Source organism: Buceros rhinoceros, unplaced genomic scaffold (genome assembly GCF_000710305.1).
Source record: "Buceros rhinoceros silvestris isolate BGI_N320 unplaced genomic scaffold, ASM71030v1 scaffold6077, whole genome shotgun sequence".
NCBI classification, from domain to species: Eukaryota; Metazoa; Chordata; class Aves; order Bucerotiformes; family Bucerotidae; genus Buceros; species Buceros rhinoceros.
The window spans coordinates 118,044-135,855 of NW_010422741.1; the positions used below are offsets into that span (position 1 = coordinate 118,044).

The following is a 17,812-nucleotide window of genomic DNA, read 5'->3' on the forward strand; positions in this document are numbered from 1 at the left end:
TGGGATAGGCCCAGAAGTTTGTTGATGAACCCCATGCTTCTTTTGATTATGGAAGGAATCTTTATTTCATATTATTTGAGAAAAACATATGCTATGGTTTAACCCTGGTCAGCAACTATGCCAAGGAGATAAAAGGAGCTGTACACTCTGTATCAACTATTTCTGAAGCAGCTCAACTTACCTCATATGTTGCTAGTATTTTTTTCATTCAGGGTTCTGCAGGCCTCAGGACCTCTATACCCCAAGAGGACTGCGATTTTATGATGCTTATCCTGATACATTATTCCCCAAAACAGGATCTCTCATGAAGGTCCTTTGACCCTGCTTTGTTTTATGTCACAGTCAGCTTTCAGAAAAGTCTGGGTTATTTTCTTCCTTTTCTCAAACATTTGCTCAGCTGTGTTGCCCCAAACTAGGTCCTGGCAAAGGACTGTTGTGCGTTAACCCCGAGCAGTGGCTAAATGCCACACAGCCACTCGCTCACTCCCCCCATCCCTAGTGGGACAAGGGAGAGAATACAAAGAGCAAAGCAAGAAAACTCATGGTTGATATTAAGACAGTTTAATAAGCAAAGGCAAGGTGAAGGAGGACGGGCAGGGAGGAACCCAAAATGAGTGATGCAAAAGCAATCAGTTCCACAAGCAGACCAATGCCCAGCCTGCCTTGAAAAAAACATCCTCTTCTTAAGTTTTTATTGCTGAGCATGATGTTCCACAGCATGGAATATGCCCATGGTCAGTTTGGATCAGCTGTGCTGATTGCATCTCCTCCCAGATTCCTGCACACCCTCCACGTTTTTACTGGGGAGACAGACAGAGTGGGAAAAAGAGGAAGCCTTGATTCTGTGCAAGCACTTTTCAACAACAACCAAAACATGGGTATGTTATCAACACTCTTTTAGTTACAAATCCAAAACACAGCACCATACAGGCTACAAAGAGCGAAAAAAAAAAAAAAATTCTGTACCCCCTAGACCCAGCACAACTATAAAGAATTCACTCTTCATGATTAAATTCTGTCTTTGAATTGTGAAGACCAATGAGTATAGCTAATGACTAAGACAGTCATTCCTAGCCAGGATAAGAGAAATCTCTTTAGATAAGCAACAGTGTACCAACCACAAATCAAACACTTTTGCCCTAGTATCAACAATGAGAAAGCAACAGAGAAAACTGTTGATAAGGAAGCAGTATGAAAATAAAGGTAATGCAAAACTCATAATCTAATGAATTTCAACTGGGGAGACCCAGATGACCTCCCAGAATACTGAATCAGAGGTGAAAAGAAGTCTCATAAAAAATAAATAGTTTCCAATTGAGCATGGCACTATGTTTTTAAAAGTAGAGAAGAGTAGAAACATAATACTAAGACTGGTGAGTAAATAAATGATCAGGGTAATGACATGCACAGTAATCAGGCCTCAGTACTACACAGGAATGAAGACAAAAGAAAAACAAAAAGAAGAGATGTCTGCAAGAGTTGGAATTTAGGAAAACAATTCTCTGTAATTTTTCAGAGGTAGGTCTATATGCCATTATCTGATAACTCTGATTTTATAGACAAAAGAGAGACTTCAAATCTAACACTCTCAGGCTATACTAAGCTATTCATATGGTACAATAAAAGAATTTGCTATTAAACCAAAGAGAAACTGAAGATTAGTAAAAAGCTCTAAAGGAGAATTAAACTAAAAAGTGCAACCATCTGTTTTTGTTGTCTTTTGGTCAATCTGGATAAAGAAAGATCTCCTTCAAGTGTTTCCGAGGACTAAAACATCCAACACAAATTTATGAATTTGGATGGTGAATGATACAAAGCCAAGACACACTTTAAGAATCAGATGACCTTGAGGGGTAAGCTAACAGAAATAGAATCAATTGTGATAAAACAGATGATTGTGCGATACTCTGCAGAACTAATAACATACAGCCTCATAATTTGGAAATGACAGAGGAGGTACCTGGGAACATTAGCTTGCCACTGAAAGCTTCTGCTCTGTTACTATTATGTAGCTCTAAGAAGAAAAAGGTGGCATTAGGATGTTTATGCCTGGAGAGAAAGGGAATAGTGCATTGCACCACTGAGATACTGGGCCAGCACGTCAGCATCAGACATCCACACTCAGGAAGGAAAAGTTGAAACAAAACAGATGCAGACCAGGGCTATCAGGATGACCAGAAAATAGGAAAGCTTGGCTCACTCAAGCTATCAAATGCTAAAAGAGGTTTAAGGCTTTTAATATGGCTTAAGGATGTGGGAGGTTAACAGTGCAGAAAAAGAACAATTTAAGCTAAATACCACTAGCACAAGAATGACCATGTCTAAAGTGACTGAAAATACAAGTATCTGATATTCTGAAACTTCTTCCAATTGCTTTGGCAGATTAAAAATACCTATCAGCTTTATAAATTGAACAAGATTAATCTTAAAAAGAGTACGTTATACTGCTGCTAGAAATAATATGAATTTATTTTAATGATACAGGAACTCTTTTTCAGTCCTATATCCTTTCATTAGGAAAAAAGTGAGGTTTTCCAAAGAGACTGTCTTATAGACCAATGTCTCCTGTCTTCTGTCACTACTTGAGAAACACACTGCAGAGCTACGTTACCATGGGCTGCAATGAGCATTCACTCGACAAGGAGGAAGCCAGTACCTTGCTTGCAGCAATACGCAAAGACTTCTGTTTAAGCAGGGTAGCACCAGCCAGAAACTTTTCCCAAAGGAGTTCTCAGCTGAAAATCACCTTCTGGGGAGGCAGAATCTGAAAATTCTAGTATCCACAAAAGCAAATATGAACAAAGTTAATAGATGTCAGTCTTAACTTGTATTTATTATACCGTAACTGCTGCCTTTGACATAACAGATCAATAGCATTTCCTTAATTACAGGATGATCAACCTTGTCCATACTTAAGACTCATACTTTGACTCAGAGCATCATCCCACACACTCAAGTGACTGGGCTTTTTACCATATGCGTTGCTAATATGTACTAATTAGATCATCTAAAGATTAGGTAAGTGATTTGAGTCTTAAGTGAATCTTTCATGTTTAACCCACTTATTTAGTAAGGAAACCTATTTTCACATAATTTCCTTCTAGTATGTATTCATACAACAGTCTTAATTTCTACATACAGCAAGTTTATCCTTCTCTTAGGTTCAAATCAAACAAAAATTTGAACTTTGGAAAGAATGCATTTCAGAACAAAATGGCACATCAAGAGAGAAAATCCCACTATTTTTGTTGCTCTAAATCCACGCCTTCAACATGTTTAACCTGCATTTTCAGTTACTGATGAGAAAGGATGCGAAGTTATCTCACGAGAAAAATGACTGATGATAAAAGAGATTACCAGTTGCCATGCAAAACAATCTCTAGCATGAATTGGCAGAAAGGTGAATTTTATTAGGAAACTTACCTTAAATTCGGTAATTTAAATTCCTAGAAAATCTGCAGTGCTTTTAAATAAAGCCTCTAAGAGTTACATTTCATAGAGGTGTAAACACATAAAAAGAAAGAATTACCATCTCTGCAGAGCAGCAGAACAAGAGAACTAGGGGTAATGGCATCTAATGTTTCTGTACCTTTCCAATAATACTTGTGTTGAGCTTTTGATTTCAGATAACTAGAGCACTCATAAGAAAAAACCCACACATTACCAGAAATAAAATGCTACAAACAATTTATTTTCAGACTTAAGTCAAGGCAGATAACTTTTACTTGGTCTTCTTTTACACAACATATTCTATCTGCACTTCAGGACTGGAAATAAAAAGCTGACTGAGTATTATATCATCACAGTTAATGGTGAATAGCCACGGAACCTCTATCACTTTGAGAACATTGTTCAGAACAAAACCATTACTCATTTTTCACTTGCATTCCATGAATTCCCTGTCTTTGCCTATAATCTTACAGCATCCCATCACATGAGGTCTTGAGAGTCAAGAACTATATCCTGGTGCTTATTTTAGCTTCTTAATCCCTAACAGTGACTTTCACAAACTGTTCTTTAAAGGGACGATAAGGTCAGAAACTACAAATCAAACAAATTGCTTTTGTGAATTAAAAATAAAGTACTAGAGATCAAATATACTTATCAAGTACACATAAAGCTGTGGGTTTTGTACTGGGTGTAGTGTGTTAAGCTGAAGTTATCCAAATATATAGATATACAAAAATCCACACTTTTTCTTACTGAAGAACGTGATACATAGTAGAAACAGTATGCTCTGTTAAGACATTCACCTAAAGTATACAACAATATCACACCACAGTTAAGGACATCAGTGCCTCTAAAACCACATTTAGTTTGATTGAGCTTGCATTAATATTTTCTCAAAGCTTAAGTGTAGCAAGAAAGTTATAAAATGAATCTACAGCAGGAACATCAAGACCTGCTCAGGCAGCCTGCCGCTCATGTTTTCCAGCAGGCAAGGATGCAAACTCGCCTAACCTTAACTGCTCAAACTAAAAGGGTGCCCACAAAAAAAAAAAAGCAGCATTACTGGCTTCTGCTCTGTAGTCCCAGTGGCTCACTACAACACTGCAGAAACACTGCGCACAGAGGTAACTCACTCACTGCTTTCACGTGCCTTCTGCAACAGTGTTGTACCCTTAGAATTATTTGTGTTGAATAATTTCCTGAGGGAACACAGGTTTAGCTTATGTGGTACATGACAACCCTGCATCATCAACAGGCTCTAATTTTACTTTCTTCTATTCAGTTTCCAAAAAGACAGCCTCTGCCAGTTAGAAAAGGCAGGCTGTGCTTCTCCAGTAACCCAAGACATTTTCCTACTCAGTGCTTTGCAAATTATGAAGAGTAGCAGCCAGGCGTAGCATTTTAAGTAGGTACAGGAGAAACAGCTCTTGCTTCTTTTAAAAGGCACAATTTGACTTGTCACAGCAGTAGCAAAAGGTGTCTTTCTTTACCCATAATGGAAACAAAGAGTGCATGTGCGATGAGTTGTCAGTAAGATTTGACACATACGCACTACTGGTATTTCTTTCAACTTTATCACAAGTGTTTCTAGCACAACAGAATCACAGAAAAACAAGAAAAACTTTAAGATTTAGGCAAAGGACATATTACACAAAGCGTATGAGGTACCAGAATTTTCTCCCATGGTAAACTGATCAAAACTGTACAGAAATCCCAGAACAAAAAAGGCAGCCTATTGCAAGAGTCAGTGATTTCCTTGAACTTAGCTAGAGAATTCCTTACTGAATTATCTTTACCACCCTTGCTGCCCAAATTTTCTTGAAATTTAAGATATGCAATAGACTCACTGACTTGGATGCAGTGTTTACGGCTTGCAAGGTGATGGAGACAAAGTTAACCTCTTCCCATCCTCTAGGCTATACCCACTATTGATTTGCAACTGATTGAAATACACTGCTTTAAATCATGCAGATTGACATTTCCTCTTTGCCTCAGGAACTCTTACAGCTTTGTAAGATCAATCCTTCTTGATGGTCATATGAACTTCTCACAGGACTTCAGCCACTTGAAATTAAGTGAAGCACAGTAATAGTTCTGGCTGCTCTGATCCACCGAGGACAGACTGCAGAGTTGTTAGGTTGCCAGCTGGCACTGTGCATGAAGTCTTTGAGGTTCTGTGCAGGCCATCTGGATCTCCTCTAAAAGTCTTGCCTAAAAAGCTGGAAAGCAAAAAGCCAGTGCAAATAAGCACTATTTAGCATTTGCATTTACTGACCTTGTTTCAAAGCTTAGATGGTAACTTCCTATGTTATCAACACTGCTGCTTCAATGCCTTTGCAACATCTTGCACCACAACAGACCCATGAAGAAGGGACACAAATAGCCTAGAGGTATTCCAGTTCTCTCTCATTATGACCCTGTTATTTGAAAACTGTAATTTTTACCAGTTCAGATCATTCTCCACCTGCCATATAGACTGATACCAGTGGAAGAAGCAATGTCATCAAGTTCAACTCAAGGACAGAAATTCTTCATGACCTAGGTTGCTGTGAGCATCATTCCTTCAAATTTTTTTTCTGACTGCCAAGGGTAAGACTGAGATGCTTGTGAAAACACAGCACAGGAGCTGAGGACAACGTTCCCTGCCATGCAAAGGTCCTCCAATAGCCTCACTTTGTGGAATGAGGCTTGGATGGAGGCTTCCACAAGAAAGAACTCAACCCAGAGTCTTCCATATCCAGATGCTGCAGAACATAAGATCACTCCTTGACACAACACAGCAGTAGACCAAGCAAGCAGATCTTAAATTCAGGAAGAAAGACTTTGATATGAACTTTGTGCAAGAAGTACATCCTCTTGCAAAGAAGGATGCACAGGAGGAAGTATAGCTTCTTCTACAGAGGATCCAGATCAAGGGGCTAGCCCAAAACCTGAGGAAGAAGTCTCTCCCTGCTCTTAGCTAAGAAAAAATAGCTCAACAGCAACAGAAAAATAAAACTGAAACAAGATTCAAAACTGTTTTAAAATACACTCCAATTTTCAAACCAAAGCTGGCCATTTATTAAAAAAAAGGCCACACAACTCAGCAACAAGTAATGTGGACAAGAAGCAGGGTTTTGTCTAACATCCCTAGGCGAGGGGCACAGAAGCAGCTCTAGTCTGGCCACAGAGCCTATTGCCACTGCTTACCTTTTAGAGAGGAAGGGCAGAGCCTGCAATGCACAGAAACAGTCCCCAGGCAAGTATGCAAGGCAGGGTTCCTTTATAGAGCACAGGGCACACACAGGCTGCTGAAAGCAGAGCTCACTGATAATTGCTCAAAAGCACGTTCTGCACAGAGGTAGCCTGTGACTGGCAAAGAATAATATGCTAAAAGGAACACTTCAAAAGTGTGTCAAGTGATAACAACCACCTTCTCTCAACACTTAGTAATTTCTCAACACAACTTCAAGATTAAAATCTCAGATTAGGAGAGAAGATGATGTATTATGCAGTTAAAAACCAAATTAACCAAACAAAATCAAAGCCCATCATACCCCCCCAGCTGGTTCTGTAACTGTAAGAATCGAATGCAACTTCAAACAGAAATGTTATTTTTTCCTCACGCTTCTCCCCCCCTGCCCTCCCTCCCTCCATCCCCAAATATACAGACATTTACCTAAACTGGCTAGATCCTCAACTGGTACAAAACTCAGTGAGTCACTGTAACGCTATCGTGAGTTACACGAAATAAGGATTAGACTCATCGCACCCATTACAAAGCTAAAGCTTTATCTGTGGTTTGATCTTGGCAATGTAACCTCAATGCTTGCTTAGTCATGTAATTAAAACCTGCATGTACACATGCATGAACTGGCAAGTTTAATAAGTGAAAAATATGTTGCTTTATTGAAACATTATGTCTGTAATTTCAAAGGCCATAATTACACAACAATAGTTGAGGTGCTGGCTGTGCCACAGCAACATGAATGCGTTCCATTTCATTTTCTTACAGAATGAAAGCAACAAACACTTTACTGGTAAGAAGTGTTTCACCCCTTTTGATAGAGTGTCTTCAGTGTTTTCTCAGATAAAAGATATCGAAGGAGATAAACTACGGACAGTTTAATACAGCCAAGTTTGCATTTCTGTAACACAGCCAAACTGTAATTGCTTTGGGAACCAAGATCAGAACCACACTTAATGCAAGGTCTTAAATGCACAAGTCTTCAATGTATCCTGAAAGTTACAGTACTCCAGATCTATACAGGGGCCATATTCTCAGTTCCTATATGGAACTGAGAACTTGTCATTAAAACCTGTATATTAAGCCATGACTCTATTATTTGAGCCAGCACCTCTGCTCTGTGCACAAGTTTTGCACAGGACCCTTCCAGTTACTGCATGTGTACACCACCTCACTTCCCAGCTTCTCCCACGGCTCCCATTCCCGTATTGCCTTCCCTCTCAAAATGCACACTGATCATCGAAATTTAACGTCACAGATTCTCTCTTTCCAACGTAATGGCCACAAAACTTAAAACACAATTTTTCTTCAGATGAAGAAATTTTAAATCAGTATTCTTGAAGTCAGGTTTCAGTTGAGGCTGCCTTCTCTAGTGCAGTCCTGAACTACAGGGATGGAGGAAGACGGAAATAAATTTTGTCCATTTTTTTAGCCACTATTCCTTTTAAACTATCTCCATGCTGAGAGTGAAAAGCAACCCTCCCTTCAGAAAAAAACAGCTTCAAACTTCAAACATTTCATTTCACATCAGGTTTTTTTTTGTCTTTTACTCCTATACAATCTGCCTATAAAACAGTTTCTTCTCTCCAAGTTGCACAGTGTGCGGAACAAAGCCAGCCTCGAAAGTACAATGGGTTTACCACACAGATCTGCAGTAGTCAGTGTTTTGAAATGCTCTTTTCAAACCCGTTGGGGAAATTAATTATTTAACAGCCACGTGTCAGAGATATTTGTCTCACATTTGAAGACTCCTCTTATCCTTCTTCCCCAGGGAATTTAGCAAAGCTCCAATGTTTCAACAAACCAGCAGTCCCTCAAGGCACAGGACACCAGTCAGTGCTGATAACAATCAAGCAGGCATTTCATCCTGCTCCTCTGTCCACCGGGACTGCCACCAAAGACCAGCACATGACCCCTTTTTGAAGACTTAATGAGGCACCGAAGGGAGCAGCAGGACTGAACTTCCAATTGTAATATCAGAATTCAGTAGAAGTGCCCTTCTAGACAGACAAGTTGGTCCCATGGGTTTCTACTAACCTTTATTTTTTGTATCTCAAGAAAGACATCCTTCAAAAGTATCCACCTTCAACAGCCGCTGCTCATATATGAATGCAGACAACCTTCCTATCCCTTTTTTGGTCTTCCTTGTTTAAAAATGCAATCATGATTACAGGACTTTTCTACAGCAACAAATCTATGACACAAGCTGGAAATAAAGGAGAGATTCTAGCATCCTGACTCTTTGTGAGATGGTCAGAGACAGCATTATCACTCCCACCCCAACTGGGACAAAGTACTTAACAGTGTTTTCAACCTTCTCACACTGTTCACAGGAACCGCCTTTGAAAAACAGTCCTGAAGATTACTGGGGCGCTCCAATATCCTACATAACACAGGAAGAACCTAGGATACCACTGCTCTTAACAGCAGTCCAATTCCCATCTTTCCAACATAGAAAAAAGGACTTTTCAAGGACTTACACGCCATATACACCAAATAGCAGCCCATTTCAGGTCCTGTCTTTCCCATTACCTCAATAAGCGAAATAACGTAGCTCACACAGCTTGGGATGCTCCTGGGACATTGCCTTCAATGTATCCTGCCCTGCTCACTTGCACTTTCATAATGGTCTATTTATCAACCACTACTTGCTTTCCACATGAAGAAATCTCATACTGTATCCAGCTTGGAAATCCTCCTGTAAAAAGTCAGTCAGACACCACATACTTTCACCGGACCAGCTGCTGAAATCCTCACTGCAGGACAAGTCCGAAAACCTACTCCACAACAACTTCCTGCTATGTGACTGACATGCTTTTGGGAGAGGGAGAATCTCCTACATAGACACTTTCAGCAGTGCACACTGCTCGAAAGGAAGCAGAGGGGTAGAAGATATAGCCAACCAATAGCAAATGAGACAAAGCACACTGCACCTCACTTAGTTAGGCCAGTAGATTTATTCCCTGACCAAATACAGCAGAATTCAAAATTCCCCCAGTAATTCTGCAATGGAGGCAGTGTTCTTCCCCAGACAGGGCAGGATTACTGCTAGTTTGTATTTGCCTGTATCTGATTGTGCTGGTGATCACTGAACTACTCTCCTCATCTTTGCAGGAAGGTTACATAGTATTTTAATTAAACCAGGTTGATAACTAAAATGAGGTTTCTACAAATATGTGATAAGAAGGATTTGATCCTCTGATTGTGACATTCACCTTTAATGAATAAACAACTGTAGCACCAAACTTGTACAAACATTAACATCTTCATGTTCTGGAGATGTTAACATGACTGTGTTCCTGAGTTATATCACACCAGATGGAAGTACTATCATACAAATACTCCAGATTTACCCCAGTTCAGGAATCTATGAAGTTTGCTGACCAATAATAATTAACCAATAATGGTTAATAAGAGGTGCTAGAAACTTTGTGATGTGGGATGCCAGACACCAAACAGAATGAGGTCCACCCTCTATTGCTTCCCTACCATCCCTTTCTCCAGTCTGCAGGCTACCACCATCACCCTTCTTCAGATCAGGAATCTGAAGAAATAAAAAGAAAAAAAAAAAAAGAAAAAAAGGGGCGGGGGCAGGGCAAGAACGAAGACAACCTCCGAGAAAGCAGTCCCCCTTCCTAAACTAAGAGCTGGTCACAACAGACAATACCTCTTTCAGACTGAAATAGGAACTCTGCTAAATGTCATGCACAGGTGTCATTCAGTCACACTCTCCTGAACAGCACTACGCTCACACGGCATGTCTGCAATCAGCATACGGCCTCGGCTGATGCACTAAAGCTTGCTGTCAAGATCTGATCTACTCTGAAAACACTAAAAGGCAATCTAGCTGTAGATGCTAACCATGTACTGCTACAGAGTTCATAGTTTGTGACACACTATTTTTAATCAGAAGAATACCTCCTGCTGCCCTTTCTTTGATGGCTTCAGTAAATCAAATACTACTTTCTCAGATTCTGTTGTCCTTGCTAGCAACAAAAGGCAAGATCACACCTACCAGTTTGCTCAGTTTTCACCAGATCTTTTTTTATTATGTAGGTTACTACATTTCTTATAAGGAAGGGAAGACAAAGCAAGTTAGAAAATCAAACATTACCGTATGATGACATGTACATACTCTGTTCTCTGCTTCAAGCATGTTTTATATTTAACAAAATCTGCCACACACAATATGCCCCTATGAATTTAATTTTTGAGAGCGAAAGAATCTGAAGATGCCATGATATTCATCATTCTACCAAAAGCAGACTTCAGAGAAAGCTAATCATCTGCCTTGTTGCACACAGCTCAATGATCAACATCGATGATTGGAATTTACAAGCAGGATACCATGCCAGTCTGACGTGTAAACCCCTACTTCAGATTTGCAGGGAACATGGGAGGAAATCTAAGATTACATTACATAAAAGAGGTATGGTAACCATTTGTCTAGAGATACTCAAGGTAGCCTGAGTGCCGAGAATAAAATTGCTGCAGCAGCATGGAGCTCAATGCAGGCTGCACAAACACCTCACTGCCCAGTGCTCGGTACTTGGGCACCTGCCTACTCAGATCTCCATCCTGCTATCCTAACTATCCTGTCCTCAGTAGCAGTTTATCGAGATTAGAATTAACATGGGCAATGTTCCTTAGTTACATTCTATTTCGACAGTCATACCCGTGGCTTGGTTTGAGAGAAAAGAAGGCGACTAAGGTGATGGTCTAGCTCTCCAAAGGTTCAAATTAACATTCTCTTTGCCCGACTATTAAATCTGGCCTCCAATTTTCTCTCAGTATTTGTTGTAAACTTTTCATAGACTTTATCAGTGATTTCAAATGGATATGGTGTGTGGAATCAAGATAACAAAGGCTTATATGGAGAAGTAGCACTTGAGAAAAAGTAATTTTGCACACATCACTCAAAACATTGCAAACAGGGTAAGAAAACAGTCCTAAGTGCCCTAGAAAAGCTCTTTGTTACATCAACATTGACAAGCATAACTTGGGTATACTTACATTGAAGGACACTGTGGCATACTTTGAAAAACAGCAAACTGCTTCCTCTGCAGTGTTAGAGGAAAGCAGAAGAAGAAGAAAGCCCTGCCTCTTCAGGACCCTTTTGCTTCCTACCCTTTCACACTGACTCAGCTGCACCAGAGGAGAGAAATCTCTTCTCTGCCTCAGCATCACCCTGGTACAAACGAGAGAAATGGCCAAGGGCCTCTCTCGAGGTGTGCAGTGGGTTTCATGCAGGGAAACAAAGTAACTGCGAGGATTAACATGGCCTCCATAATACCACACAGCCTTATTGAGATGCCTAGTTCTTACACTACAAAGTCTATAGTTGTATGCGGAAGGAATTAGCTTTACTATCTCGTATTAGCCAGCCAAGACGATGAACTTGAAGGAGTTCTCAATTTTCTCTGGTTTTGCAACTAGAAAGCTCAGTCATAAGAACAATTTGTTTCCATCTCGGTTTTGCTGCAGTCAATGAGCAGCCATCAGGGTGCCTCTTTCCATGCAAAGAAGGGCCTTCCCCTCAGAGGGATTTACCAACTGCAGCCTACATAGTGTAACTTTACCCAGTTTCATAGCACAAGAATAGGTATTAGTACTAGTATAATTTATTTATGAAGGCAGGTTAGAAGCCAAGTCAATAGCTTTTAAAATCCTTACACACCTGTCCACACAACTGTGCTATTGTTGGCATACCTTTTGTTTATGCAAAGTCCACCTCTTACAGAGAGTCAGCAGGAGGCCAGTTTGCCACTTGCTCTGGGAGCACAAGGTGGATCTCAGCAGAAGCAGCTAATTTTCCCTCAATGCCACAGCAGCGTTAACAACCACTACTCCACTCACAGGCAAATTCCTTCCTGAGTAAATACACCCAGCACCACTAAAGAATTCATTTGTCCTGTATGTGTAATATCCCATTCTCATAGTCTCGGCACATGGCAGAGTTAATGCCCCAAACAGCCGCAGGAGCCCAGCACGCTCTGCTCACCTTGGCGTAGCACTGCACCAGCCCACCAAGCACAAACCGCTTTCCCACTACCCCAACAAGCTATGCTGCCATGCACGCACACGGCACTAATACCCAAGGCAACCTGTTCCCTCTGGGTCTGGCCAACTTTACAAGCTAGCGTAGAAAAGCTATGCGTACCCTTTGCAGTGGTTTGCTGTCCTCAGATAAGGGGGAGGAAGGAGATGTACTCCCACCTCTTCCAATTCAGGGACAAACAGCATCCATGAGAACTGCGATGTACTGCACATCAAGTGCTTCCTTCCTTGGCACAGATCTTGGCTCTCAGTCTTTTGGAAAGAGAGACTGAGGACAAGATGTCCCTAAATTATTTAAAAATAAAAATTAAGATTGATTGCTTGCAACCTTTGTTCTAACACTATCTTCCAAGCACACTTATTTTTAAGTTTTATTGTTATCATGTTGTTGAGGTTTGCAGTGTTCAATTTCCTCCTGAGAGGTGTACTCTGTGGAGTTCAGTATTAGGGAGAGTTCATCAGGATTGTCCTTTTACACAAGGGGGATTAACCAGTCAGTGAATATATACTTGGCGGCAGAAAATATTTTCTGGAAGTTAGAAGCCCAGAAGTTTTGGAGTTTTGTTTGGGTTTGTGTTTTGTTTTGTTTCTTTAAACTTAAAACACAGAGGATACATAATCCTTTCTAGTATTTTAGCTCATTTAAAGACCAACATACAGAGGAAGGAGGACTAAAACTAACCATTCATCATCACAGCTTGGCTTCGCAAACAAAGATCTGGGAAGGGCTTTTCCCACGCTCACTGCAAGTGATGAGTGCACCCTTCGGGCCTGCGCGGTGGATTTTTTAGGTGAGGGGCAGCGTGCGCAGAACTGGCTCCACCCTTTACACCTGAGGTTCATCTGCCAGGCCTAGTGAGCTTGGACGGTGACAGCGAAGCCCTCGGGTCGTAGGTTTGGTTAGAGTATCCTTCTCTTGGATGGATGCCTTACAAGGCTAAACGAGCTCCATCTGCCCAGGTTTGGGGTTAGAGTTGTCCTTCTCCTAGGATGGCTGCCCGAAGGCTAGTGAGCCCATCCTGCCTGTGGACACACTTTGTCTGACCCTTCAGCTGAGACCTGTCTGGCTTGGGAGATCCTACCAGAGGCATATACCACCATCAGCACAGCTCTCAACCTCACAAGGGCACGCAAGCTCTTTCCCCACGACAAGAGGGTGCCCGTGAAAGAAAAAACTAACCATTACCTTGTAAATATTTGTCATATGGGATAATGGGATCAAACACAAAGTATTTATTCATAGTAAAACATTATAAGTATCTTGGGAGATATAAAAGCAACCCAAACTGCAATCTGGTGAACGGCTAACCCACCCTTTGGGGAGCACGAGACTCGGGCTGAAAAGGCTTCCAATCTGCAATTAAAGAACATTTACACAACTCAAATTTCATGATAAGCCAAGGCAGAAAAATTGGCAGTTTATCAGAGCCAGTATTTTTCGTTTGCAACACTGTCATTAGAAAGCTCTCCCCAATGCTAATACATAATGAAGCACTGTGTTGCATTACTGCTTGGCACGGTTTCCAAACTGGGGAATGGGGCTGCTGGTGCTTCACAAAAAGCCCCCCGGCTTCAGTTCGGCCCCACCTCTGTCCAAGGCTGAGCCAATCAATGCCTCTGCGAATAAACCTATTTAAGGAGGGAAACCAGTTTGGCAACAGCTTTTTGTTTCAGGAGCACTCTTTTGGTTTGGAGGGTGTAGGACTGAGGGAGAGGATGACCATGCCGGACATAGCCATGTGGTCACCCAAGTTAGTGAGCAGGAGGTCAGGGAGACACAACAGAGCAGCCATTTCCCTGCGGCCCATGGCGTGATGGCAGGCTGAGTCCTTGCAGCCCTCACAGATCACCAGTGAAGAAAAGGTCCGTTTGCAGCCTGTGAAGAAGCCCACACTGGAGCAGGGAGTTGATCCTGAAAAAGGCCGTGACTGAGGGAGATCTATGCTGGGGCAGTTCATCACTGGGTGAACCGCTGCCAGTGGAAGACCCCCACACTAGCTGGAGGAGTTCATGGAGAGGCTGTCTCCCCTGGGGGGAATGCCAAGCTGCCCAAAGGGAGAACTTGATCCTGAAAAAGGCCGTGACTGAGGGAGATCTATGCTGGGGCAGTTCATCACTGGGTGAACCGCTGCCAGTGGAAGACCCCCACACTAGCTGGAGGAGTTCATGGAGAGGCTGTCTCCCATGGGAGGAATGCCAAGCTGCCACAAGGTAGAACTGTGAGAAGTGTTTCCTTTGAAGGAGAGAGAGCAGCAGAAGCAGCATGAAACAAACTGGGACTGATCTTGACCCTGCACAAAGGTGGGGGCATGGGGTAGCAAAGCTGGGCCTGGGAAGGCAGAAAGGGTAGGGGAAAAGATGTATTTAAGATCCTGTTGTTTCTCACACTGACCTACTCTGATTTGGTAGTGGTTTTGTAGTTTAAATTACAACAAAATTAGTAATTGTTTCTGAGAGTCAAGCCTGTCTTTTGTCTGTGAACATAATCGGTGAGTAAGCTCTCCCTGTCCTTTGTCATGACCCTTAAACCTTCTGTTGGATTTTCTCCTACTGGACTGAGAGAGCATGGTGCTTGGTTGCCAGCTGGGTCTAAACCATCACAGGAGGTCAGTAGAGAAGCTAAATTCACCCTATCTTACCAAACCACAAGTCACAATTGGTTTGAAGACAAAAGCTTGTCAACATCAATTATTCAAGGTAACTTGGTGTGTGCCATTACACAAGCTCCGTTTCATTAAAAGCAAGTTGTTGCTCTAGTTAATCCTTTCCACTGCAAATTCAAACTGGAAACCAGGTTTCTACCTCTTCTCTAACTTGCATGTTGACGAAAAGAGGTTTGAAGTCTATAGCTTTAGACTGCTGGGTCGTCAGTAGTTACGGTGAGAAGCTGTAGTGCTATTGCCATACTCACAGTAGAGAACTAGCAGCTCACATAGCTACATGCCCTCAACTACCAAGCCACCGTTACTCCATACAGACATTTTACAGTATGAAGCTGGCAAAGGGTATAGAGAACATGTCCTGTGAGGAGCAGCTGAGGGAACTCAGGTTGTTAAGCCTGGAGAAAAGGAAGCTGAGGGGAGACTTTACCATTCTCTACAACTTCCTGAAAGGTCATACCAAGGTGGGTATGAGTCTCTTCTCCCAAGTAACAAGCGACAAGAGAAAATGGCCTCTAGTTGTGCCAAGAAGGTTTAGACAGGACATTGAGAAAAACTTCTTCACTGAAAGGCTAGTGAAGTATTGGAACAGGTTGTCCAGGGAAGTGGTTGAATACCCCACAGGTATTCAAAAGATGTGCAGATGTGCCATTTAGTGGTGTACTTGCTAGCCTTACGTTTATGGTTGGACTTGATGTTCTTATGTGTTTTCCAACTTAAATGATTCTATGAATACTTCTACTTCAGCTAGCCTGGCTTGATTTGTATGAACAGATAAGCACACTCAAGCTGGAAAACTGAAGTGAGGACAAGCCATTAATCACAATAGCAGCTTGGCTTCCCATATGCAGTGTGACAGCAGTCATTACATGTGGAGAAGTGACAATATACTGTTCTTAGAAAGGAGATAGGAAGAAAAGGGGTACAAGAAAACTCTACCACTATTTGACATACAAAAAAAAAAGTTTCCTGAAGAGCATAGTGATGGGAGATGAAACATTCTCCCTTGATTTTATGGAATCATTTATCTCTGCCTTTGACATCAAATGGAATCTGACTGAATTGTAAGATCTAAAGGCAGCTGCTGCTTTCATTTCATTCTTAAGTTAAGCAATGTCCATTCTATTTCACTCTTGGCTGATTTACCAAGTCAGCCACTCAAAGCAACATGATGCCACCATTGCAAAGCATGTGCCTCTTTTCACTGTCAAAGGCCAAGCTTCACTGTGTCAAACTGTAGGCTGTTTGCATGACTTTCATCAGACCCATACAGACCAAACTTCAGTTACTCCTTAGTCAGCACACCAATGCCTCCCAAAAGGCATTATCCTACACACACACTACCACAAACACATATCCACTTTCATTTATTGGTCTCCTTCATTCTTCAGTTCTTCCAAATACTTTTTACAATGAACTATCATTTTCCCCTTTTCAAATCAGATATGGGTCAGTCATACTGAATGCTAGCTTGCACTGTCATAAAGCTAAAAGAACTGTCTTTAACCCAGAGGTAGTTTGTTCTGAGCACGATAGTGGCATCAATACTGAAGACTAGATCAGTAACCCTGACTACAAAGCCTTCTGCCCAACCAAGGACAAGCATGCAGAATTACTCACGCTTAACACAGTGACTAAAACCCAGTATAGATGAGACTAGATTGAGGGCAGTTAAAAGATTCAGTCTGGAGACTCTAAAGCAGCTGATGTCTCTGCACTAAGTAGCCAAAAGTAAGAATGGAGCAGAAGGCACTGCATGAAAAATAACAGTAATATAACTATATAGACTCCTGTATACAGCTGTACAGTATCTTCTACATTCCATGGCTTCAAACATATGCTATGCTACCAGGCAAAAGGTAAAAATCTTGCCATATTCATTTACATACATGAATATTTACTTGTATATAAATACTCATTTGCATGTTTGTGTTGATGGATGGAGATTCTACCAACCTTCTAGTATCAAAGAAGAAATCAATGGATACAGGCTCATTCATTCCACTGGACTTAACTGTTTAGTCAAGTGTTAGTGAATTGTCTTGTCTCCCAGCAATTACAAAGGTCTAATCTTTCTACAAGTAATACAGTAGTATTCTGACCTTATGCTCCCATCTCCCCCAGAAAATAAAAATAATTGCAACCCCCACTTCTTTCAGTATAACTATACACATACACTGAATACACACAGGTGCAGCTTAAGGTCTGAAATCCTTATTCAAGTAAACAACAGTTTTAAACTGGCTTAAGAAAAAAGCACATAGAATCAAAGATTTTCCTTTTTTTTTGCTGTTATTTTCCAGTCCTGAACAGTATTCACACATGAAACACTTAAAACAAGATCATAAACAAAATCATGCATGATAAAAAGACTGAAAGCATTATTGGAAGTGACTTGTTAACACTGTAAGCTTCCAGA

At 41.3% G+C, this 17,812-nt stretch overlaps 1 protein-coding gene across 1 annotated transcript in view; it reads right to left on the bottom strand.

Moving 5' to 3' along the window:
- Positions 1 to 17,812, bottom strand: part of AGPAT4 (1-acylglycerol-3-phosphate O-acyltransferase 4) — a 61,088-nt gene that overhangs the window by 42,780 nt on the left and 496 nt on the right. The gene's annotated exons all lie outside the window — the stretch shown is intronic.